General features: G+C 39.5%; 1 long non-coding RNA gene across 3 annotated transcripts in view; it reads left to right on the top strand.

Moving 5' to 3' along the window:
• Positions 1 to 27174, top strand: part of LOC112926236 (uncharacterized) — a 128830-nt gene that overhangs the window by 66019 nt on the left and 35637 nt on the right. For 2 of the 3 annotated variants that reach the window (XR_003236287.2, XR_012000442.1), the window contains exon 2: positions 11687 to 11815. This is a non-coding gene — a long non-coding RNA (uncharacterized lncRNA). Of the gene's footprint in view, positions 1 to 3023; positions 3359 to 11686; positions 11816 to 27174 lie in introns of those variants that run through there. The other variant, XR_003236288.2, reaches the window with a different exon arrangement.

The raw sequence follows: 27174 nt of genomic DNA on the forward strand, positions 1-27174 counted from the left end.
AACAGAACAAAGTGAGCTTTCTGAAATTGCACCACAGAGTCTTTATTGGGTGGCCTAGTTGGTCTGGAATGGTTGAAGTTCTGTGTAAGACTGATTTGCAAGTGCTGTTTTTTGACAAATAAACAAGACTGGGCATGCATAGGCTTGATCCTCATTTACATTTTTGAAGTGCCTTTTTAGTTTTTACAAAGTTCATGTTCACTCCCATCTCTGGGTCTTGGTTATTTCCCAGTACATCACAGAGGCAGGACCTATTGTTCTCCTAGCACATTGGTCTCCTGTAATGTGTGAGGCCTGGGGGATGTGTTGGCATTCACCACAGCTTCCTCTTCCTACCACACTAAATATTGTAACATACCCAAAGAGAGAACAGCTTCCTCTACTGTGATCCTCAACAGGCTCACAACAAGGACAAATTTTTTTCTTTAAATATTGTTTAATCTACAGATTATTTCATGAAAAAAATATCTTAATTCGAATGACTCAGCCATTTTCATCTTTTATTCCTTCCTAGAGAACATTCAGTTACCACCTTCATACAGCTCTGATAATCTTGATGATTTAATTCATTCACCCTAAGGGTGAAGCCAATACCTGGAAAGATGGAGTAGAGAAATGGGAAATAGGAAGAATCTAACACTTTTGGTGACACTATTGGAGCCTCTAGATCAAACCTTGCTTGAAACTAGCTGGAATCTTCATTTATAAAAGGCAATGCATTATCTTCATTGTAAAGACCTTCCTTGATTTACAATGGTGTTACATCCTGATAAACCGCTGAAAGTTGAAAATATCATAACTTGAAAATGCATTTAATACACCCAACCTACCAAACATTATAACTTGGCCTAACCTGCCTTGAATGTGCCCAGAACAGTTACACTAGCCGACAGTTGGGCAAAATCATCTATTTTATAATAAAGGGTTGAATATCTCATGCAATTTATACTCAATAAATATACTGTACTGAGGGTGAAAAACAGAAAGTTGTATGGGTACAGAGTGGTTGTCAGTGTATCAGCTGTTCATCTTCCTAACTGTGTGGCTGACTGAGAGCTGTGGCTCACTGCCATTGCCCAGCATCATGAGAGAGTACCGTACCACATATTACTAGCCCAGGAAAAGATCAAAATTCAAAATCTGAAGTGTGGTTTCTATTGAATGTGAATTGCTTTCACACCATTGTAAAGTCAGAAAGTCATAAGTCGAACCATCATAAGTTGGAGACTATCTATATAAGACAGATATGATAGATAGTTTGGTTCCTTGCAGTTAAAAGCATCCTAATGAAAATATCTCCATCTACAGTATAACTTGAGGGAAATCAAAGTTCTAGGTTACACTTTCTGCTTTAAGAAAATCAATTCTGGGGTTCCCTGGGTGGCGCAGTGGTTTAGCACCTGCCTTTGGCCCAGGGCACGATCCTGGAGACCCGGAATCGAATCCCACATCGGGCTCCCGGTGCATGGAGCCTGCTTCTCCCTCTGCCTGTGTCTCTGCCTCTCTCTCTCTCTCTGTGTGTGTGTGACTATCATGAATAAAAAAAAAAATTAAAGAGAATCAATTCTACAAAAAAAATAAAAAATAAAAAAATCCAGATTTGGAAATAATACATTATTTGCATTTTAAAAGGATTGTAAACAATTTTATGCAACTTTACTACAAGGTTTCATTACTTAGCCCAGTTTCTACAGTGTATAAAAAATGTGGTTCTGAGGATGTATACTTTTTCAGGGACATACCATTTGCATAAAAGGAGGCACACCTGTTCTGGGCTCCTGGGTATTTAAATGTCTTCTCTGGGCTCAACTTCAGAGGGTATAGCAGTGGGCAACCTTCTATGGCTGTTACCTAAGTTTCCTCCAGGAGTTAGTGGGAAGCTTGAAGGATCTGGGATTTGTAGTTAGACATATCAGTGGCGGTTGAGCAAACAAGAGTGAATTGAACACACACTGTTTGTAAAGAACATTTATCGAGGGGAATTCATGAAGATGTGAGATTAGTAGGTTTGCAGTTACTCAGCGGCTCACTATATTCCAGGAGCGCACAGTGACCTTAAACTTTAGGGTTTACAAGTAGGGTGACCACATGTCCCAGTTGGCCCAGGAGAGCTCCATTTTATGCCACCATAATTCTTAATTACCCCCTTCTGTTCGTCCTTACTTAGAAGTTGCATGATTGGGGGGAGCACTAGCATGCAGAGGTGCACAGATCAAAAGAAAGTTTGAGGAATAGGATAGCCTAAGGATGGACTGGGTCAGCATTTAGAGAAACAGGGTAGAGGCTGCAGCAACAATGTATTATCACATAAGTCAGAGTGGGGTTTATTGTTAGGGACAGTGAAAGAGATATGATGAGTACACACCGTTTCGACTTTTGAGATGAAAACAAAGACTGAAATAAATTCAACAAACTCAGTGACAACTCGCCAGGGCCCAGCACTATTATAGGTCACTAAGCAGCCTTCTGCTCCTGGGGCACTGAGTAATTAAATTCCTTTCTGCAGCTTGCTCACTCATCACATCAACTCTTCCTTCAGCCACTGCCAACCGCTGAGGGCTGGTCCGTGAGATAACACCTGTGCGTGCTTGTCACTTCGGTCTATCTGTTCCAAAGTGTCAGAAAGGGGACTAACACAGCTAAGGGTTTGGTGAGAAAACCAATGTTCTCGCGTTTTACCAGCTGGAAGGCTTTGTGAGCAAACAAAAGGATTCATGCATTCACTCTTCCCAACCAATATTTGTCTCCATGGAGGAAAAGGAGCGAGATTCCACGCACAGGTGTTTGTTAACGGAAAAGTAACATCCGACCTCCTGGCGTGCGGAGGCCCGAGCCACGGGGCGCCCCAGATCCCGCCGCGGGGCGGGCTCACCTGTGCGACAGCCACTGCAGTGCTCACCGTGTCCCACGGGGGGGCGCTCCAAGCTCGTCGCTGAAAGGCCCGCGGCGCTGTGGCGGCGGCGAGCGGCGAAGCAGCGCGGGCTCGCTGCCCTCGGCCCTGGGGACGGGGACCGGGACGGGGACGGGGACGGGGACGGGGGACGCGGGCCCAAGGGCGCGCAGGGCCGAAGCCGTCCGCCCGTCCCTACGGTGACTGCAACCCACTCGAGATTAACCCACACTTAAAAACGGAACAGAAATGTGCTGAGTTTCACTTAAGATCTCGTTTTGGTCTCCAAGCTACAAAATGAAGTGATTAAACAAAAGATGGGCTGAGTTGGGGGCAACAGGATTCGCAGTTAGAGCTCCGTGGTCGGCGGTTCGGGGACCTGTAGGCAGCTCTACCGCAAACGCTCAGGCCTTCGTCGGAATGGGCGACACGGAATTCACCTTGCTTCTTGGATAAACAGAATTTCAGGTATAACGTTAAGCCCCAACACACAGGCGCTGTCTTTATCCCTGGGTCGGGACGGAAATCTCCGAACGTTCCCAACCCCCCGGGAGCTGTTTCCAAGTCAGCAGTGGCGCGGGCCGCAGATACAAGGATGGGGACGGGAGCGGGGGGGGGGGGGGGGGGGGGGGTTAGAATTCGTTTTTCACCTTCTTAAAGGAAACCTTCAAAGGGGCCACGCTCACCTTTCCTAGTGAAAGAAAGAAAGAAAGAAAGAAAGAAAGAAAGAAAGAAAGAAAGAAAAGACACTGAAGAGCAGAAAGAAAGAAAGAAAAGAAAGAAAAAAAAACACTGACAAGCAGAAAGAAAGAAAAAGAAAAAAAGAAAGAAAAGAAACACTGAGGAGCAGAAAGAAAAAGAAGAGAAACTGAAGAGCAGAAAGAAAAAGAAAGAAAAGAAAGAACAGAAAAAGAAAAGAAAAATAAAGAAAAGAAAAAAGAAAAAAACACTGAAGAACAGAAAGAAAAAGAAAAGAAAAAGAAAAAAGAAAAGGAAAGAAAGAAAAGAACAGAAAAAAGAAAAAACACTGAAGAGCAGAAAGAAAAAGAAAAGAAAGAAAAGAAGGAAAGAAAAGAAAAAGAAAAAAAGAAAAGAAAGAAAAAAGAAAAAACACTGAAGAGCAGAAAGAAAAAGAAAAGAAAAAGAAAGAAAAGAAAAGAAAGCGAAAGAAATAAAAGGAAAGGAAAGGAAAGGAAGGAAAAAAAAAGGAAAAGAAAAGAGAAGGAGACCGAGCCGAGCCGAGCCGAGCCGAGCCGGGAACGCCGCGCAGACGGCGCCCAGCGCGGGCCGCGACCCGCCAGCCCAGGCCCAGGCGCAGGCCCAGGCCCAGGCGCGGCCGCCGCCAGCGCAGCGCCCCGAGCCCCGCGCCCCCGCCGCTGTCCGCCGCTCGCCGGGCGGCGCGGGAGGAAGGCGGCTTCGCGGCCGAGCGCCGAAGCCCGCGGGGCGCGGAAGAGGCGCGGCGGGGAGGGGCAAGGGCGGCCGCGCCTTCCCGCTGGGCTCGGGCTTCCTCGGGCCGGGGCGGCCGCACGGGACCTGGCTGCCTCGCGCCGCACGCGGAGTTCGCAGCGGATGCAACGGCGAGGCCAGGATTCGCCCCGAGCCTCAGCGACCGCCGAGCGCTTACTCGGTCGGAACCCTCGGCCGGCGGAGGCCCGGGCCCGGCTCGCGTGGGGCCGAGAGCCCGAGGCCGCGGGGCCGCCCGCAGGCAGGACGCGGACCGCGGACCGCGGGGGGCGGGGGGGGGAGTCCCGGCCCCACCAGGAGGTCCCCGTCCGGAGTCGAACTCGGGGCTCTGGGATTTTAAGGGATTTCATGGTCCGTGTCACCTTATAAAGGCCGAGGTGAATGTCAGGCTCAACTTGGAGCCTCCCTTTGAAAGGGCGTTTTATTGCTCAAGTAGTGAAGAGACTGTGCGCTGCTTCCAACTTTCCGAAGGTTTTCTTGGGCCAAGCACGCTCCCAAAGGTATCCAGACTGTGAGCATTCAAAGGAGCCTATGCAGACGGCTTGCTTGGCAATCAAATTACGTGGATGGCACGGCTGTCAGAAGCATTCATGCTGGTTATTTTAAAAGCTTTTTATTCTTAATTATTAGATAGTTTAACTGTAGGAAATGTAGAAAACATACATACATACATATATATGTGTGTGTGTGTAGATGTCCACCCACGCATCCATATCCTGCTCTGTCTCCAGTTCTGTACCATGATTTTTTTCAACCACATTTTTTTTTTTTTTTTTTTTTGCTGAGGATTTTCCAATGATATTAAATATTTCAGAAAAAATTCTCAGTTGCGGAGCGTTGAGGTGATTTTCAGCTTCCACCATTGTAAACAGCACAATTAACATACTTGTTCAAAAATCTTTTTGCATCTTTCTGATGCAAAATACCCAGGTATGGAATTACCAGCACAAAGCGCACGAAAAATTTTAAGCTTCCGTAGTGTATCTTGCCAAATTTATAGGATGTAAATCGAAGACATTCAATAGATAGAACATTATTTTAATTTGAATTTCTCTGATTATGAGTCAGGTTTAATATTATACTAAGAGCTCTTTCCGAGTAGGGCGGGTTTTTTTTTGCTCATCACCATATAGACCTGGTGTCTTGTGTAACACCAGGCACATACTTGGCACTCAATAAATATTTGCTGATTGAGTGAATAAATGTTAGTAAGATAGTTGAATTTCTTGTTTTGTCGATTGCTTTTTGGTATTGTTCACTTATCTATTATTGTGATGGTTGTCTTTCCTATTATTTCATCAACTGCTTTATACAATCAGGGTTTAAACTTTTTTCATAATAAAAAGTGTTAAAAAATAAAAAAAGGGGATGCCTGGGTGGCTCAACGGTTGAGCGTCTACCTTTGGCTTCGGTCATGATCCCAAGGTCCTAAGATCAAGTCCCATATCAGGCTCCCTGCCTGAAGCCTGCTTCTCCCTCTGCCTGTGTCTCTGCCTCTCTCTGTGACTCTCATGAATAAATAAATAAAAAATATTTTTAAAAAATAAAACTTTTTTCACATGTGTGGCAAATCTCCTTTCCCTTTACAAAGTGCAAATGTGTGTGTTTATGTGTGTGTGTGAGTACTTTTTGATTTTCAGAAGTTAAAAAAATGCATACTTTGCATTTGTGACTCTAGCACACACACAAATTTGTTATAGTGAATACTCTGTAATCTAAGAGTTGAGGCAGTTTTACTTTTATTTTTTAAAAGATTTTATTTATTTGACAGAGAGAGAGAGAGCACAAGCAGGCAGATGGAGAGGGAGAAGAGCAGCAGAGGGAGAGAGAGAAGCAGGCTCCCCGCTGAGCAGAGACCCAGCAGTGGGGCTCCATCCCAGGACCCCTGGATCATGACCTGAGCTGAAGACAGAGGCTTATCTGACTGAGCCGCCCAGGCACCCCGGTTTTACTATCTTTAGACAGCTCTTTTTCCTTCTTATTTACCAAGTTTTTCCTTGGCCTTGAAGTTTTTTTTTTATTCAGGACATAATATGTCAGGTAAAAATGTATCACAATCTTAGTGTTAGACTGACAAACACCAGGATCAAGACCTGTTGTTATACTAGGGATCTGTCAACATCTTAGTTCCCAAACTATCCAGCAAATGCTTCTTGCCGCTCTTCCATTTGCCTTTTTCTTGTCGTGTTCATTATTATTAAGGAAATGAATAGAAAGAGGATCTTTGCTTCTTAAGGGGTTTTCTGCACATATCTCATCCTTACTGCACACATAATCCCTTTTGGTATCCCACCTGGTTGTGGTTGAAATGACATAGTGTTAGGGACCATGGGATGGAAATGGAGTGCCATTATTTGAAGTAGTAATGGTTTCAAACTTTGGGAGTCTGGATATCTAATGGAGAGAGAGATTAAGCCTTAAATTTCTTTTCTTTGTGTAAGTATTCCCAGAAACAAAAGCATAACACAGAAGCCAAAAACTTGTCTGGGGCAAACACTACAGCATTTAAGTCACAAAAGCTAAAATCACACATTCCATATATTTTTGTTGGGTTAGGCTTGAGGCTCAGAGATGGGAAAGTCACTCATGTGGAGATTATTTTCTTCTTCTTACCTCCACACAGTTTGGTTTACCTGTAGCCCTGCTTCATTTGGTCTTTGCTCTAGACATAGAGTAGCCTCTATCTGGGGCACTCCTGGTCTACACTAGAAGAGCCTGTGTGAACCCTACTCTGACCCTTATTGCTTCTGCCCAGAAGTAAAACACATCCACGTGGAATTGTTTAAAAATAAAGCCATTCAGTTCAATAAGCACGTAGCATTGTTTTCTGCATTAATTGCTTGACTTTTGCAGACGCCGAGGGAGGTGGGCATTACCAGTGAGAAAAAGAGTGAAGGAGAGTTAGCCCATTCAGATTTTGAGTAGATTCCCACTCTTTGTCTTTCAAGGCCCATTGACTTTCTGGAGTCTTCTTAGTTAACTCTAGTCAACACTGCTATGCTCCCTCTGCCTACCTTTCGTTCATTCACTCATTCCATAACTATTTATTGAAGCCACGTACATGTAGTGGGCAATACAGGCGTAGGCTGTGCTTTCGTGGAATTGACTTTCTAGTAGGAGGAAACGGATAATAAGTAAGGGCATAAGTCAGTATGGCAATTTCAGGTGGTGAAAAGTGCTGTGAAGAAAATGCATGCATGCCAGAGAGTGTTGCAGGTGGGCTGAGGTGCTGGCTGATGCTGGACGGTTAGAAGAAGACCTTTCTCAGGGGTTAACACAGGACCCAAGATCTTACTGAAAACAAACAGCTAGCTGTATCAGAAGGAGGACTGGCCAGGACAGAAGTCAGAGCTTGACAGTGCATCTGATGCTGCTGAGGGTGGAGATGTGTGCTAGGAGATGGGGTCTCAGAAGTCAGCAGGGCCCAGGACATGTAAGCCTTTGTGGCATTTTGATGAGGAGTGTGGACCCCCTCCCCCCACCCCTTGGTAAGTGAAACAAGAAGTCATGAAAAGATTTCACATTTCTCAGCACAGGCTCTGAATTGTGTTTATAAGCAATCACTCAGTTGTATGAAGAATGGACAGAGAATAGTGAGGGCTGGAGGCACAGGGACCAGTTGAGACCTTAACACTCGCTCATTTCTAGACTAAGGCTCTGAGGGTTCCCCAGGACCGGTTACAAGCACCTGTAGGACAGGAACATGCTGTCTTCTCCTCTACTTTCTACTCTCTTTCCTCTCTTTCTTTTTTCTTTTATACTCCTATAGGCTCTCACAGTGTTAGCATCATAATGGGCTCAATCACAACTTATGGCAACTTAGAGGACTCTGCCAATTTTTGGATGTAGAATTAGTCAGGATATTTGCCATTTGCTTTGAATGTGTGGATTCAAATTCCTTTAGTGATTTCAGCTCCTTGGAAGGTTACTGCATAATGAAGAAGTGGTCTTTTATTATTTTTCCTTCAGTTTTATAGAGGTATAACTGACCAAATTGTAATATTTTAAAAGTATATGACATGCTGATTTGTTACAGGTATGCACTGTAAAAGGATAACTACCTCACATATTTTTTTTTTTCTTTTTTGGTGAGAACACTTAAATTCTACTCTCTTTGCAGATTTCCATTATATGATACAATATTAACAACTATAGTTATCATGTAATACATTAGATCCTCAGAACTTTTCATCTTGTAACTGAAAGTTTGTACCCTTTTACCAGTCTCTCCCTATTTCCCACTTCCCAACTCCTGACAACCACCATTCTACTCTCTGTTTCTATGAATTCAACTTATTTTTATTTTTATTTATTTTTTAAATAATATTTTATTTATTTATTCATGAGACAGAGAGAGAGAGAGAGGTAGAGACACAGGCAGAGGGAGAAGTAGGCTCCATGCAGGGAGCCTGACATGGGACTCGATCCCAGGTCTCCAGGATCATGCCTTGGACTGAAGGTGGTGCTAAACTGCTGGGCCACTGGGCTGCTCTTCAACTTATTTTTAATACCACATATAAGTGATATCATTCAGTATTTGTCTTTCTCTGTCTGGCTTCCTTGACCTAGCATAATGCCTCCAAGTTCATCTGTGTTGTCACAGATAGTACAATTTTCTTCTTTTTTTTAAGGCTGAACAAAACACCATTTGTGTGTGTGTGTGTGTGTGTGTGTGTGTGTGATGTTTTCTTTATCCATTCATTTGTCGATGAACACTTAAGTTGTTTCCATATCTTGGCTATTGCCAATAATGCTGCAATGAGCAGACATCTTTTCCAGCTAATAATTTCATTTCCTTTGGCTATATACCCAGATATAGGATTCCTGGATCATATAGCAGTTGTATTTTTAGCTTCCTGAGGAAACTCCATTTGCTTTAGATAGTGGCTGAACCAGTTTACATTACCAGCAGTGTACAAAAGTTTTCTTTTCTGCACATCCTCACCAGCATTTGTTACCTTGTCTTTTGGATAACAGATATCCTAACAAGTGTGAGATGATATCTCATTGTGGTTTTGATTTACATTTCTCTGATCATTAGTGGTGTTGAACATGTGTATTGTAGGGAAGTGCTGAATCCTGTATCTGTCGGCCATTTGTGACTCTTCTGTGGAAAAATGCCTATTCAGGTCTTTGACCATTTTTAAATTGAGTCATTTGGTTTTTTGCTATTGAGTTGTATCAGTTCCTTCTGTATTTTGTAAATTAATAAAATATGTAGTCTGTAGTAGTAATGAAAATGTTGTAGAATATGTAGTCATGTAGGGTACATCGTTTAAAAATATTGTCTCCCACTCCATAGGTTGCCTTTTCGTTCTGTTGATGGTTTCCTTCACTGCACAGAAGCTTTTTAGTCTGAGGTAGACCCACTTGTTTATTATTGCCTTTGTTTTTGGTGTCAAATCCAAAAAATCATTGCTAAGGCTGATGTTAAGGATCTTATTCCCTATATTTCCTTTTAGGAGTTTTATGGTTTCAGGTCTTATGTTCAAGTATTTAATATATTTTCAGTTGATTTTCTTGTGTGTGTGGTATAAGATAGGATCCAGTTTTATTCTTTTGTATGAAGATATCCAGTTTTCTCAGCATAATTTATTGAAGAGACTATCTTTCCCCCATTGTATACTCATGTTTCCTTTATAAAAAACTAATTGGCCATGTATGCATGAATTTATATCTGGTTCTCTATTACATTGATCTATGTGACTGTTTTTAAGCCAATACCATACTATTTTAATCACTATAGCTTTGTAATATAATTTGAAAATGGGAAATGTGATGTGTCCAACTTTATTCATCTTAAGATTGTTTTAGCTATTTATGGGCTTTTGTGGTTGGTTCCATGCAAATGTTAGGATTATTTGTTCTATTTCGGTGAAAAATGTCATTGGAGTTTTGATAGAGATTGTATCAAATATGTAGATTATTTCAGGTAGCATTGACATTTTAGCAATATTAATTCTTCCAGTCTATTATCAGGGTATATCCATTTATTTGCATTGTCTTCAAATTCTTTCATTAATGACTTTTTTAATTTATTTATTTATTTATTTATTTATTTATTTATTTTTTTCATTAATGACTTTCATGTCTTATAGATTTCAGTGTCTTTCATCTCCTTGGTTAAATTTATTCCCAAGTGTTTTATTCCTTTTGATGCAATAATAAATGAAATGATTTTCTTAATTTCTCTTTCAGATAGTTTGTTGTTAGTGTATAAAAATATAACTGATTTTTGCATATTGGGTGTGTATCCTGTAACTTTGCTCAATTTGTTTATTAGTTCTAACAGTTTTCTGGTGGAATCTTCAGAATTTTCTGCATGTAATATCATGTCTCCTTGATATTACAAACATGAGATAATTTTACTTATTCCTTTCTGTTTTGGATACTTTTTATTTCTTTTTCTTACCTGACTGCTCTGGTTAGGACTTCCAATACTATGTTCAAATAAGTAAATTGTTTCCTAGTTGTTTGTAATTCCTTTGTTTTTTTTTTTCTTCTTCTTTTGCTCTCTTCCTTTGTGATTTAGTGTATTTTTGTAGTGGTATGTTTTTATTCCTTCTCTTTATTTTGTATTTTGGCTATAGTTTTTTGCTTTGTGGTTACCATAAGGCTTACACAAAACATTTTTTTTAAAGATTTTATTATTTATTCATGAGAGATACAGAGAGAGACAGGCAGAGACATAGGCAGAGGGAGAAGCAGGCTCCATGCAGAGAACCTAATGTGGGACTTGATCCCGGGACTCCAAGATCACACACTGGACCAAAGGCAGGCACTAAAACACTGAGCCACCCAGGGATCCCCACACAAAGCATTTTATAGTTGTAAACAGTCTATTTTAAGCTAATAACAACTTAACTTCAAATGCATATGAAAGCTCTAGATTTTTACACCCTCCCCTGGATCCCTATTTTATGTATTTAAAAAAAACATTTTATTTATTTATTCATAAGAGACGCAGAGAGAGGCAGAGAGAGAGGCAGACACAGGGGAAGCAGGCTCCATGCAAGGAGACTGATGTGGGACTCGCTAGGATCACGCCCTGAGCCAAAGATGCTCAACTACTGAGCCATCCAGGCATCCCACTATTTTGTTTTTGGTGTTATAATTTGCATCTTTTAATACTATGTATCCATTAACCAATTATTGTAGTTATAGTTATTTTTAATGCTTTTGTCTTTTAAAGTTTATACTAGAATTATAGGTAACTTACCTACCACCATTATAATATGAGTCTATTGTGGATTTAGTTTGTATTTACTTTCACCAATTAGTTTTATACTTTCACATGTTTTCATTCTACTAATTAATGTGCTTCCATTTCAGCTTGAAGAGCTAACTCCCTTTTACATTTCCTGTAAAGATGATCTAGTGTTGATGAACTCCTTCAAGTTTTGCTATCTGAAAAATTCTTTATCTCTCCTTCGATTCTGAAGTGAAGGACAACTTTACCAGGTAAGTTTTTCTTGGTTGGTAGCTTTTTTTTATTTCATTACTTTAAATATATCATCCCACTCCCTACTTGTCTGCAAAGTCTCTACTGAAAATCTGCTCAAAGACTTATGGGGGCTCTCTTGTAGCTAAGTGTGAATTTCTTTAGGTTCATCTTCTATAGTACTCTTTATGCTTCCTGAATCTGGCTGTCTGTTTCTTTGCTCACATTAGGGATTTTTTTTAGGGTATTATTGTTTCAGATAAACTTTCTGTCCCTTTCTCTCTCTCTTTTCTTTTTCTGGGAACTCTAAAGGGGATCTACAGGTCTGCTTGATGTTGTCTTATAGGTCCTTTATACTATCTCCACTCTTTTTAATTATTTTTCTTGTTTTTCTGATTTGATGAATTCCATTGCCCTGTCTCTGAGTTCGCTGATCACAGATTTCTTCCAACTGATCTAGTCTGCTATTGAACCCCTCGATTGAATTTTATAATTTAGTTATTATTTTCTTTAGCTCTGTGATTTCTGTTTGGTACTTTAGAGTATTTTCTATCTATTTGTTGAAATTCTTGCCTTGTTTATGCATTGCTCTTCTGATCTTGGTGAAAACCTTTATGACCATTATTTAAAGTCTGTATTCGGTAAATCACTTACCTTCATTTCATTAAGACCAGTTCTAAAGATTTATCTTGTTCCTCTGTTTGAAACACATTCCTATGTTTCTTTATTTTCCTTGGCTCTCTGTCTTGGTTTCTCTGTATTATATAAAATAGTTACCTCTCCCATTCTTTTTTTTTTTAAAGATTTATTTATTTCAGAAAGAGAGAAAGAGTTATGAGCAGAGGGAAGGGCAAAGGAAGAGGGAGAGAATCTCAGGTAGTCTCTACACCAAGCACAGAGCCTGATGTGGGCTTGATCTCACTACCCTGAGGTCATGACCTGAGCTGAAACCAAGAGTCCTATGCTTAACAGACTACACCATGTGGGTGCCCCTCACTTCTCCCATTCTTAACAGACTGGTGTCATAGAGGAGATAAGCCTTGTCAATTAGTCCAGCCTGAGCTCCTCATTGTTTCTCAAACTTTTGTGATTGCTTAGCCACCATCTCTGTTCTTCGTGACACCCAATATTTGAGAGTATGCCAAGATCTATCAGTGTCCCAAAGGAGAGGATTGCAGTCAACACTTAGAAGCAGTCTGATTAGAGCCAGACCCTCAAATAGTAGCTGAGAAAATGTATTTAAGCCAGGGGAAACCTTCCAGGAAAAACTGGAAAAAAGCATTTTTACCTGCTCCCTGTGCACTGAAGCCTGGGCTCTCTCTCTCTCTCTCTCTCTCTCTCTCTCTGTGTGTGTGTGTGTGTGTATGTAGGTGGTGTACATATGGTGAGTGCTTGTGATCTTGTTAAGAACTATTTATTTGTTTGCCATAGTCCTGTAGATCTTGGGGAGCTAAGCCCTGTTAGCTTTCAGAGCTAGACATTTGACAGCCCATATCTCAGATGGAATCCTTAAAAGATAGGGTGCTAGATGTGCAGCCCAATCCCTTTGCTCCTCAGGGACAAGCTGGGAGTTGGGGGTTCCTTCCTGAGTGTATGGTGCCATGCTAGGGGTGGGATTGATGATAATAGTTTATCTCGGTCTCTCTTACTGTTTTTGTTTGTTTGTTTGTTTGTTTTTTTAGATTTTGTTTTTTTATTCATGAGACACACAGAGAGAGGCAGAGACATAGGCAGAGGGAGAAGCAGGCTCCCTGTAGGGACCCTGATGTGGGACTTGATCCCAGGACCCTGGAATCATGACCCAAGCCAAAGGAAGATGCTCAACCACTGAGCCACCCAGGTGCCCCTCTTACTTATTTTGAGGTAGCCATTCTTTTATTCACATGGTGTGTAGAAGTCAGTTTCTGGAATACTCTGTCTGTGTATAACTGTACATTAAGAGTGTCTGTGGGAAGAGGGAAGTTCAGAAGCTTCCTATGTCACTATCTTGGTTCCTTCCTCAAAGTGGTGTTTTCTTAACATGAATTCACTACAATGAATATTTTGTCCTTTTTGAAACTAGTCATTGTTGCTTACTTAATATAGTAATTGAAATGTTGGAGACCTTTTGTAGTTATATAAAAACAGATTAGTCATTTCATCTTGTGAACTTTTCTTCACTCTTCAGTAGGTTTGCTTACTCAAACCAATTACCCACTTTCGCTAAGTTTCTACTAGTGATGACAGAGGTCTCCATAAAGAAAGTGTATCTTTAGTTGGTACACTATAAATAACCTTAATTTTTTGAATATTCTATTTATATGGTTGTAATTCTGCAGTCTCCTAATTCATTAGCCTTAACACAGAGGTGCTTGGTAGATCCTGAGATGTTCACGGTAATTGCTTATGATATTGACTCTAGCTAACTCTAAATGAAGGCCTGGAGTGTTGGAAGAAGCTGCTTCTCTGAAAGGTGAGGAAAGAGGGAGTTTAAGGGCTTGTAGTAGCTACTAAAAGAGTTGAAGGGGGAGCAGTTGCATGGAAATCAGAATTAGAAATTCTACTTCCAATCATTTTCTCTGTGTATATTATAATCTTACAAAACTTAATTTTATTATATAATGTCTATTAACAGCTTTGTATATCATTATATATGCTTCTAAAATATTATCATGACTGGATGAATAAAATTCCATAATATAGGTATACTGTTCTATAGTTTATCCTCCTTTCTTATCTTTCTTGTTTTACATTTATTATTGTTTCCAATATTTTTGTTACTGCAGTGAGTGCTGCAATAAACATTTTTATGCAAATGTTTTCTTTGGCCCAGTATAAAACTATAGTTACTGGGTTGAGTAATAGCAACATTTTTAGCGTTTTGGATCCTTACTGCCCAATTAGCAACCAGAAAGTTGTTAACATTTGTATTTTAATCAGCAGAATATGACAGTAACTTTTTCCCTTTACCCTCACTGACACCAGACAGAAGGTTTTGAATTTTTTTTTTTACTCATTCCCCTAAAAAGTTTTGAGTGCACCCTGTAAAGCACTATTCTAGGCATAAGGGTATAACCCTGGACAAAACAGATAAAAATTTCCCTGCTCATAAAGCTAAAATGCTGTATGTTAGATGATGCAGTTGCTACAGAGGAAAATGAAACAGGACAGGAAAATACAGGGTGTCTGGTTTGCAGGGTTGGGAGAAGTTGCAAATTCATATAGGGCATCAAGGAAGGTCCCATTGAGAGGGTAAATTTTGGCAAAGACCTTAAGAAGTGAGAAAGTGATCCTTGAAGATGTCTAGGGGTAAAATTTCCATGTACTTTGCAAGTGCAAAGATCCTGAGGCAGAAGCATTCTTGATATTTTTAAGAAATAGCAAGGACACCAGTACAGCTGGAGTGAGATACATATAGAGAAGTACAGAGGGCAATGAGGTCCAAGAGATAAATGGGCTCAGATCATGTAGGGAATATTACACTATTCTAAGGATTTCGACACTCACTCTGCATGAGATGGGGAGTCATACAAGGTTTTGAGCAGAGGAGAGGCATCATCTAACTCACATTTAAAAGGATTGCTCCAGCTGCTGTGTTGAGAATAGATTGAAGGGAGGCAAGGGCAGAAAGAGTAAGGAGGCTGATTGGGAGGCTATTGCAATAATTTGGAAGATGGGGGATGGTAGCTTAAACCAGCAGTACAGTTGATGAAAAGAAGTCCAAAAGTAGGTGCAGTGAAATAACAGAATTTGCTGATGAGAAAAAAAGGAAGAATCAAGGTTTTTGATCTGAGGAGCTGGAAGGATGGAGTTATCATTCACCAAGATGAGGAAGACTTCACAAAGGACTGGTTTGGGGAAGATTAGGAGCTCAGGTTGAGATGGCTTTCAGACATCTATGTAGAAGTGTTACATGGGCTGTTGAATACATGAATTTGCAGTTTAGGGAGAAATTCAGTGTGGAAAGAGTACTGGAGGGAATGGTGGGTGGGTGAGGTTTAAAGAGAGTTTTCTTTTTATTGTATAATTGATTGTAATGTATTTGTTGGTGAGGATAAGTAGGTGAGTAGAGAAGGAAAAACTGGTGATGCTGGAGAGGAAAGAATCATATGAGCAATGTCATCAATGAGGTAAGAAGGAATGGGATCTAGAAGACAAGTGGGAGGGTTGCCTTTAGATAGGCACAGAAACAATTCATCTGGAACAACAATAAAAAAGCCAGAATGGGTGAATGTGGGCACAGGTATGTGGCTAGATGTGGTGACAGAACTTTGAAGAGGTTCTCTTTAATTTGCTTCTCTTTTCTCGGTGAAATAAGAAGTGAGTTTATCAACTGAGAATGAAGGGTCTTGGATAGACTTACTGTAGTGTATTTAATGAAATCATTCTTGTGGCAATGTGGGGGATGGGCTGGATGGGGCAAGGTTTACTTGAAGAGGACCACTGCAGTCGTTCTCAGCAAAAGCTACTGGGCACCTAGATAGGGCGGTGGTGCTAGATATGGAGAGAACGCATAAATATCACATATGTTTCGGAGACAGGGCATTCAGAATTTGCTGTTGGATTGGGAGTAGGTGTAAGGGAAAAGGAGGAGGGACCAAACATACTACTGCTTTGAAAAGGACCCGAAAAGGCAATAAATTATGATGGCTTCAGCTATGTGGAAATGAAGGCCTGAGAGCTCTTACTATTTTGGTTCACACAACTGGAGTACACCAGAACTCTTTTCTGCTAAAAACTGGTCTTAACATTCTGGCAATCTTTGGTTTTTAACAAAGTATGGTTAAAAAACAGCACACATGATTTAGGGAAGTTTTTGGCAATCATTGGGCTCTGTATGTGGGTGGGTCGTATATCTTTATTTTGCAGATGAAGAAACCAAGGCGCAGAAAGGTCAATGGAGGTAATTACAAATATTGGGGGGAAAACCAAACAAAAACCTCTTTATTAATTGAGAATAATGAGAAGTACTTTACATCTTAGATTGCAGATCATTAACAACATGCTTGTTTAGTTTTGTATAATGCCTTGGACAGAATCTCATGCAAATAAATGCTTAAAAAATGTATTTGACAATGATTCTGCAGAATGCATTAATTGCTATCAATTGCCTAAAAAACCCTTCTAAATATGTATAAAGGAACTCATAATATCGGCAGCCTCTTACATTAGGGTTATGATACTCTAGCTCTTCTGGAAGCAAGAGAATTTAGGTCGTATGGGTAAAATATTCTTCATTAGATTAAAATGTGAAACTGAATATTTGTCATGTCCTGAATCTCCACCTTTATCAGAAAAAGAAAAAGTAGGCAAGAACTTTAAAACCCTGATTTATTAAAGTTTTACATAGGATTTTATTTTTGTTTTTGTTTTTTTGGCTTATGTGTAAGTGTATTTAATATGGGAGTTTCATTATTATGCTTAAATTTTTTTTTTTTGCTATGCCAATCACCATCGTTCTGAAATTTAGTAGTTTCCCTTAAAACTCAAACGGTAGCAAAGTACTATGGTATAGTATAGTTCCTATTTTTGTATTCATTGTCTTAGAGCTTGTTCCTTTATTGTTAACTTCAAATTAAACACTTTCTAAATGTCCAGATTGTTTCTAGGAAGGCTTTGTGTTTGCAATGAGTGTCAGCCCTTTGAGGGCAAGATAGATTCTCTACTTCTGAACATGCTTCACACAATATAATACATAGTAGCTATTCATGAATGTTACTTGAATAAAAAAATAATTGAAATTCTTGAACTTTAGTTTCTTCTCATTTAGTAGGTACATTTTTAAATATCACATTTGCCTCTGTACAAACATGCATTTATAGAAGCACATTGTCTTTGGATTCATCTACCTCTGACAATTAACTATCTAATTAATTAATCATCTGATAATTAAAATGACCTCCTTTTGGCTGATATTGGATCCCAAGAAAGGTTCAAAAGAAACTCGACACATCATGTTGTGTCATGTTCCATTGTGAGACTCCACTGCTGTTTATCACATTATGTCATATCTGATCACATGGTGGTAATAAGTTGAACAAAACATGTTGACAAATCAGGAAAAAGATCCAGTACATTAGATTTATATAAAGCCATCCAATCTTCACTCTTTCAAAATGGTATAGTCACTGGGCAAAGCTGGCAAATACAGCATATTTTAACCATCAACAAATTTAGGATTCTATTCATTAAGGAAGTTCATACATTGGACTTAGCCCTTCCCTCAATTTTGCCTTGAGATTTTGGTTTAAGGCATTTTGGACAACATGTGGGCTTATGTGGTTTACAGTTCTTGCATAATCCTTGTACTTTTGTCTCCCAGATTCTTAAGTCAGCATTAGTTTTCACAAAGGAAGACATATAGAACACAGAACTTTTGATTTGATTTGGGACACATTATTTTTCCTCCTCTTTCTTGAAGAAACTGATTAACATGAATTAGAATTGAAATGGAAACTGCAAGAAAATCAAAATTTCATAATCCTCACTTGGCATTCTTTATTCATGGCAGCCTCAGTCATGGCAATATTAGCACTTTATATTTTGGAAACATTTCTGGTTCCAAGATGGTGCACTGATTTCAAAATGAAACTGGCCCTGTGGAATACAGTGACTCCATAGAAATAGAATACATCTTAACATTGTATGTTAGATGGTTTAGCATACAGTATGCATTAGCCTTTGCTTAAAATTTTAATTTTCACTCCCTGTGCTTAGTGCATGATGTTATTATGGAGTAATATGGAATTCAGGGAGGACTTCCACAGTAAGGGTGACCTATGGCTGACACACTGTATCTTTAATAAGCTACAGATGACATGGGTCTCTTCTCAAAGGGGATATTGGCTTTCTGTATATAATTAATAACAAGAAAACTGTATCCTGACTTTAAGGTCTGCAGTAGCATCCTGGAACAAAAAGGGCCATAAATTAACATCAATTATGTATTAAAGTTCCAATTAACCTGGCTGACACTGATATACTTTAACAAGGCACATTTAGATAAAAGAAGAAACTCTCTAATTACTTGGAACAGGACCTTATGACCCATTCTGCTCTTTTATCCCAATTCCAACCTAATGAAGAATGAAGTGAGAGAGAGAAAGTTTGACACAAAGTGACAACGAAGCACCAGAAGATATCCCCTGGGATACCCTTTTACCATGAAAAACTCTCCACAATGAATATTTTATTGTACTTGGCTTCTTAAAACAAATACACCCTTTGAAGAAAAAGGGGCATTTTTAGGTTGAAAATTGTGGCTTCCTTTGAGATTTCCCCACTGGAGCTGATTGAGCCTACCATAGCCATTAAATGGGAACCCCCACCCCCACCCCTTTGTACTTGAACTTGCTTTAGATACATTCTCTAGGAAAGGAGCTCATTGGTGCTGATTCCCTCTGCATTGTTTGCTCTCCCTGCCCCCGAAATCTTTGGACAGCCTTCCTGTTTTCCGTTTGATATGGGAAGAGCATTCCGGTCCCCAGTCCCCATCTGTTCTCCAGGTGGCTCTTTGGATTTTGTTCATGTTCGTCTTCTGTCCGCTGCCTGGGCATCCTGCCCACTTAGGTTTCTAGGTCTTCGTGTCCCTCCTGGTGACTCTCGGTCAGTTAGCTTCACCCACGATTGCACACGCATCTTCTAGGCTACACATTACATGCACTGAAGTGTTTCTTCAACTGAAAAACACAGGAATAGCAGACGAAGATGTTCATCAAATGAATGAGAGGGAACATGTGGTGATTGTGGGTGATGGGAGGAATGGGAGCAAGACAGAGCTTGATAGCTGAGGAAACAGAGGAGGGAAGTACACACAGAAGTAAATTCAGAAGTTGAAATGGGGAGCTCCCCCCAAACTGCGTATAGTGGAGCAGAAGGTATATGGGAAATTGCTGTATCTTTGTGTATTTGGCTGTGAATCTAAAAGTGCTCTAAAAAAATCAAGTCTTAAATATATTTTTAAGTAAACAAAAAAAAAAGTAAATTCAAAAGTTATCTGTCTCTGTAGACACTTTTTATTTTTCTATAAATGATTATCAAATGTTATTTGTTTCCCTGCAGTGATCTCCCATCAGGTGCTTGCTCATTTCTTGACAGCATTCCTAAAACCAGTGCTCTAACTCATCATGCACAATAGATGGAGGAGCCTTGTCTCACCCTGTATTCAATCAGGTTTCCCTGCTCATCCGCTCCACTCCTCCCACCAAATAGCCGAAGGCATAAATACTTTCTTCAAGGCTCTTCCCTGCCTACATCCAAAATGAGACTAGCTTTTTATAGCTATGAACTCAGCTTTTAGCCAAATATGAAATTAAAAAAAATCAAGAAATGCATCTAAATAAAGCAGAATTTCTACTTATACATTTGAATAAATATCCCAGTTCTTTTAAGGCCACAGATATGTGTGAATAGATACTTAGATCTATCTAAGTACGAAGTAAGTATCTAGAACAGATGCTTATGAATAGAGATGAAAGTAGACATACAGAAATTAAATGTTGGTAACATATGTGGCCAATGAAATATTTCCAAATTTAATTCTGACCATGTTTTTTCTTTTGGCAAAGGAAAGTGATAGTAAAAGCATGGGAATGGAAGTCAGTTCAGCTTCGCCCCTGTAATGTAAGGTTAATTGGTCTGAGGCCAGTGGGAGAAGAGCTGTCACCCTGCAGCCAGGTAAGGAAGGACCCAGGAAGGGCTTTTTTGGAAAGCTGACTTTCTGCCCTTAACCCATTTGCCTATGTGCTAAGACCCAGGGCTTCCAACAGTTTCCTGATTCCCAGCTTTGTGTTTTTCTAACCCTGATTTGAAAATCCAACTCTATCTTTTGATCAACAACTTAATGTCTTTTGTCTGTTTGATTGGAAATCTTAGTTCAAGAATAAACAGAAAAGTCCAACGAACTTCCAAACAGAACAATTTATGTAAAAAAGTAAACACTCCTTCTGGCTTCATTCTTTCCCTTTGAAACATGAAAGCTAAAAGACAGTGGAATATAGCATTTACAGAAGATGTAGACAAAATTATTATAATCTAATTGATATGAGAGAAAAAAGAAACAAACCTGTGAACCTTTGTTCCAAGCAGCTGGTTGAAGTCACCCAGGTCTCTCACCTGAATTATTGCCGACAGTCTACCAAAGAGTCTGTTCTCCACACAATGGCCAGAATGATCCTTTTAAAAAGATTTGTCAGATTGCATCACTTCTGTGCTCGAACTCCTTACGGTTCCCATTTCTGCAGCCCTCTCTTTTCTTCTCACTTCATCTGTGACCCCTGCCCTCTGCCCACACCTCCCCAGTCACAATGACTTTCTTGCAGTTGGCCTGGGATTCACTTTCCTGGACTCCCACATGTCTCCCTCTCTTCCTTCAGGTCTTTGTTCAATTATTGTCTTATAGAGGACACTTTCTAATTTACATATATATATATATAAAGATTTTATTTATTTATTCATGAGACACACACACACACACACACACACACACAGAGGCATAGACACAGGCAGAGGGAGAAGCAGGCGCAATGCAGGGAGCCTGATGTGGGACTCCATCCCGGGTATCCAGGATCACACCCTGGGCTGAAGGCAGTGCTTAACCGCTGAGCCACCCAGGCTGCCCTAATTCTTATATTTTAATAAAATAGAACCCCTCCCCCATTTTTCTTTGTCTTCCTTACTCTGCTTTGCTTCCTACTTAGCATTCATTCATTATCTGCTTTCTATGTATTTGTTTATTGTATCTTTTCTCCCAGTAGAATATGAGCACCATGAGGAGAGAGGATTTGTATGCCTTTGTTTTCACCTAGAATAGGCCCTTATAAACTCTCTCCATTTGTCCAATGAAGGCAAAGGGTCCTGTACCCAGACAAGATTTTTTCCTTCATGAAGAAAAAAAAGACATTTGTTGATATGCAAGAACTCAGACAAGATTATCAGCAAACACCAATTCTTGAGAGAGACCTTGAAATTATCCAGAATGCTTGTTAAAAAAGAGTAGGTTCTCAGGCCCCAACCCACATCAACAGAATCATGATTTCCTGGGGGAAAGATCTAGAATCTGAATATTTCAAACTACTAAATAAAATATTTCTGAAGGGCTTAATGTAATTATTATCATAGGAAAACTTGGAAAACTCAGGGAGTCTTATATTACAACAAATGAATGTGAAAAGACTTTTAGTAGCAGTAAACTTTGTAGTATATGTGTCTGAGAGTATATAAAATACAATGCATTATCTATCTCTATCTGTCTATCTATCTATCTATCTATCTATCTATCTATCATCTATCTATCATCTATCATCTATCCATCCCTACCTGAAAGTTAACTGGAAATTATCAGTATAAATCCTATATAAGGATTCTTGAAATAGAAGATATTTTTGTTATCTGACCCATTCTTTAAATTACTCATTTTTCATTACAGTTTTGACTACAGTTAGCCCAGTGGTAGTGTTTCAGTACTCAGTTCCTGTCATCAACAGATACAGCTGGAAATGCACAGACATGATACTCATACTTACTAAAATGAGCTCACCTGTCTATTTTAATATGGAGGAGGAGAGAAAAATTAGATACATGAGTCTCACTGGTAATACTTCATGTAAGACACACTAAGATTCTGTGGCTGACATTTGGTTTAAAGGCACATTCTCTGAGAACAATGTTCTCTGAGAACATGACTATGTTACGGCCCTGCATCATACCTGCATCATACCTGATATTCAGACAGACTGACAATACATATTAGAGCAAAAGTTAATTATGCTTGTAATACTCAATTTAAAAGGCAGGGAATTGTTAAAATAACTAAACACAGTTAACACAAAATACTGTTTGATAATTAAAGCAAACAATTGTTTGGAAAATGCAATTATGGCAAAAGCTAATTCCTGTTACTATTGCATAAAATGAAATCCTTGAACATAGAATGCTTATAATCTTGGTGAAGAGACAAAGCATGTAGAGACAGGAAATAATTAAAGTGTAATGAAACAGAGCTCTTGTACAAGTTATATAATCACTCTGGATCACACAGTATACTCATCAATGAAGTGGATATAATAATGTAAGTCTCCCAGGGAGGTTTGAAGATTAAAGGAGATAATTCACACCCTTGATAAGTGGCATAGAATGCCACTCACTGAGGACTGACCACAGAAAGATGTGATGGCTAAAGATCAACACTGTCAGGGAAGCCTTAATAGAGATGGAGAGATTGGGGTTTGCTCTTGGAGGAAAAGGAGATGAGAATTCTAAGTAGGAGGATCAGCATCAGGAAGGATGTGGAGGAGGGAAAGATCATGGTATTTTGGAGGGACAATGAAGAGACCATCTGACTGAAGATATGGGTCATAAAAGGCGAGGTTATCTAGGTATATATGCTTCTTCAAAAAGAAAAATAGGCATATACAGAGGAAAGTAACAATATTCCTTATGATTCTACTCTCAAGTATAACTACCTTGCAACACTCCCTTCTAATTGTTTTCCCTATGCAAAAATTTCCTTTTACAATTAAAACTTCTAAAGCTATACATACACTTTTGTAACTCATTTATTTATTTTCACTTGTTTTTATTGTGGTTTGATTTGCCAACATATAACACCCAGTGCTGATCCCGTCAAGTGCCCCCCTCAGTGCCCATCACCCAGTTACCCCAACCCCCCGCCCAACTCCCCTTCCACAACCCTTTGTTTGTTTGTCAGAGTTAGAAGTCCCTCATGGTTTGTCTCCCTAATATTTCCCACTCAGTTCCCCTCCTTTCCCTTATACTCCTTTCTACTATTTCTTATATTCCGATTGATTTACTTCACTTAGCATAATACCCTCCAGGTCCACCATGTCGAAGCAAATGGTGGGTATTCATCCTTTCTGATGGCTAATATTCCATTGTATATATAGACCACATCTTCTTTATCCATTCATCTGTAGAGGGACATTGAGGCTCCTTCCACAGTTTGGCTATTGTGGACATTATTCCTGCTATAAACTTTGGGGTGCAGGTGTCCCGGCATTTCACTACATCAGTATCTTTGGGGTAAATCCCCAGTAGTGCCATTGCTGGGTCGTAGGGCAGCTCTATTTTTAATTTTTTGAGGAACCTCCACATAGTTTTCCTAGTGGCTGCCCCAGTTCACATTCCCACCAACAGTGCAAGAGGGTTCCCCTTTCTCCATATCCTCTCCAACATTTGTTGTTTCCTGTCTTGTTAATTTTCCCCATTCTCACTGGTGGGAGGTGGTATCTCATTGTGGTTTTGATTTGTATTTCCCTGATGGCAAGTGATGCTTAGCATTTTCTCATGTGCCTATTGGCTGTGTGTATGGAGAAATTTCTGTTCATGTCTTCTGCCCATTTCATGATTGGATTGTTTGTTTCTTGGGCATTGAGTTTATTAAGTTCTTTATAGATCTTGGCTACTAGTCCTGTATCTGATATGTCATTTGCAAATATCTTCTCCCATTTTGTAGGTTGTCTTTTAGTTTTGTTGACTGTTTTTTTTTTTTTTTCTGTGCAGAAGCTTTTCATCCCCATTAAGTTCTAATTGTTCATTTTTGCTTTTGTTTCCCTTGCCTTAATAGATGTATCTTGCAAGAAGTTGCTGTGGCCAAGTTCAAAAAAGGTGTGGTCTGTGTTCTTCTCTAGGATTTTGATGGGATTCTTGTCTCACATTTAGATCTTTCATCCATTTTGAGTTTATCTTTGTGTCTGTTATGAGAGAATGGTCTAGTTTCATTCTTCTGCACATGGCTGTCCAATATTCCCAGCACCATTTGTTGAAGAGACTGTCCTTTTGCCAGTGGATATTCTTTCCTGCTTAGTCAAGTATTAGTTGACCATAGAGTTGAGGGCCCATTTCTGGATTCTCCATTCTGTTCCATTTATCTATGTGTCTGTTTTTGTGCCAGTACCATACTGTGTTGATGATCACAGCTTTGTAATACATCTTGAAATCCAACATTGTGATGCCCCAGCATTGGTTTTCTTTTTCAACATTTCTCTGGCTATTCAGAGTCTTTTCTGATTCCATACAAATCTTAAGATTATTTGTTCCAACTCTCTGAAGAAAGTCCATGGTATTTTGGTAGGGATTGCATTGAACATGTAAACTGCACTGGGTAGCATAGACATTTTCACAATATTAATTATTCCAATCCAGGAGCATGGAATGTTTTTCCATCTTTTTGTGTCTTCCTCAATTTCTTTCAGAAGTGTTCTGTAGTTTTTAGGGTATAGATCCTTTACCTCTTTGGTTAGGTTTATTCCTAGGTATCTTATGCTTTTAGGTGCAATTGTAAATGGGATTGACTCCTTAATTTCTCTTTCTTCAGTCTCATTGTTAGTGTATAGAAATGCCACTGATTTCTGGGCATTGATTTTGTATCCTGCCACATTGCTGAATTGCTGTATGAGTTCCAGCAATCTTGGGGTGGTGTAACTCACTTTTAACATTACATTTTCTGCATTTTTGTATGCCATTACATATTTCTTTGAAGCACGACTTCTGATGGCCAAATAATATCACATTTTGTGATCTTGCTGTAAGTTAGTCTTTTATTGTTAGACTTGTAGTTTGGAGTATTTAGTTCTCTTCTAATACATAATAGTACCTAACATGACTTAAAAAATTCCCTGGGGTGCCTCAGTCTGTTGGGCCTCTGGCTTTTGGTTTTGGCACAGGTCATGATTTCATGGGTTTTGGGATCGAGTCTGCTCAGCAGGGCAACTACTTGAAAGATTGTCTCCCTCTGCCCCTTCTCCTCCTCTCTCTCTTTCTAAAATAAATAAATAAATCTTTAAAAAATACTCTGATTTCTTTTCCATGGGAGGAATTACTACAAGGGACATATCTTGGTAAAACATATATGAATATTTTAATGTTATTGATATATTTTGTTAAATTACTTTAATGAAAGCTTATGCCAATATATATTTTCACTGGTAGAGTATGAGAGCGTGAATTTTATTCTATTCTTGGCAGAGAAATTTGGACTCAGTTGGTTCTTGATCAGAGGAAGAGCAATCTGGCAGCAGTAGGTGGTAGGATGGGAGGAGGGAGGGGACGCTGGAGCCCTGAATCAACTCAGAGGTGCCATGAGTAGCTACCACACTTCAGTCATCCAAGCGAGAATAGAGCAAGAAATCCATCCAAGATACTATCCCTCCTTTTTTTCTCTTCTTTCCTTCCTTCTCTTCCTCATTTCTTTCCTTCCTAAAACGTGTTTTCCCCATTTATTAAAAATATATATCATAGAATATTTGTCAAATGTAGAAATGTATAAGTTATATTTTATATCTTTTTCAATATGTCAATCAATATACTTAAGAAGCATTTTCACATATTAAATATTCTTTGTAAAAACAAAAGCCCTTCCTTTCTTTTTTTTAAGCCCTTCCTTTCATATATATAATGATCTACTTATTTATTTACTATTGATGGATATATATGGGCCAGAGATTTTCTATGAATTTTTGCTATTATGTATAATGCTGCTAAAAATATCCTTTTCCATATTGTTGGCTTTATATCTGATTTTCCTCTAGCAGAAAGGAATTATTGAGTAAATTGTGTAGATACATTTTAGATAAAGAAGCATTTTCAAGCATCACTAACAGGATTCATTACACACACACACACACACACACACAACTAGGATATATATATATATATATATATATATATATATATATATATATATACAAAATGGTCCTTATGTTTCTAAATTTCAAGAATGAACTCCTGACATAGAAATTCCAAATAGCTGGTTTTGGAGGATAGTTGACAAGTTCAGTTTTGAACACAAATTGAATGAAAGGAATCTATTCAAAGCCCCTCACCCAGCCTCCTTTACAGACATTCATAGGTGTCTGCAATTGGCCCTAACTCTTTGTTTTTTTAGGTCACGGTGCCCTCCATTCTCGGAAAGTAGACTTCAACCACAAAACATACTCTTCTCTCACCTGATTCAGATGAGCTCTGAACAGAGCCCCTTGAGAAACCTGCCACCTTCTGCTTTACCTGGCCAAGGGACCACCCCCTCTTTACTTCCCCTGCCATGGGTGTAACTGCAACCCTCTCACATCCTTTTATACCCCCCCCTTTTTTTTAAATATTTTATTTATTCATGAGAGACAAAGAGAGAGAGAGAGAGAGAGAGAGGCAGAAGGCTCCCTGCAGGAGCCTGATGTGGGACTCCATCCTGGACCCTGAAATCACGTCCTGGGACTCGATCCCAGAACTCCAGGATCATGCCCTGGGCCAAAGGCAGGCACTAAACTGCTGAGCCACCCAGGCATCCCTCTCCTTTAAAACTCCTTAAAAAGCGCAGCCTGAGAGAAACTCGGGACGACATTTCTCTAGATGTCTGGTCCCTCTACTCCCTTGAAGAGTGAATAAA

The sequence above is a fragment of the Vulpes vulpes genome, chromosome 3, assembly GCF_048418805.1.
Source record: "Vulpes vulpes isolate BD-2025 chromosome 3, VulVul3, whole genome shotgun sequence".
Taxonomy (NCBI): Eukaryota; Metazoa; Chordata; class Mammalia; order Carnivora; family Canidae; genus Vulpes; species Vulpes vulpes.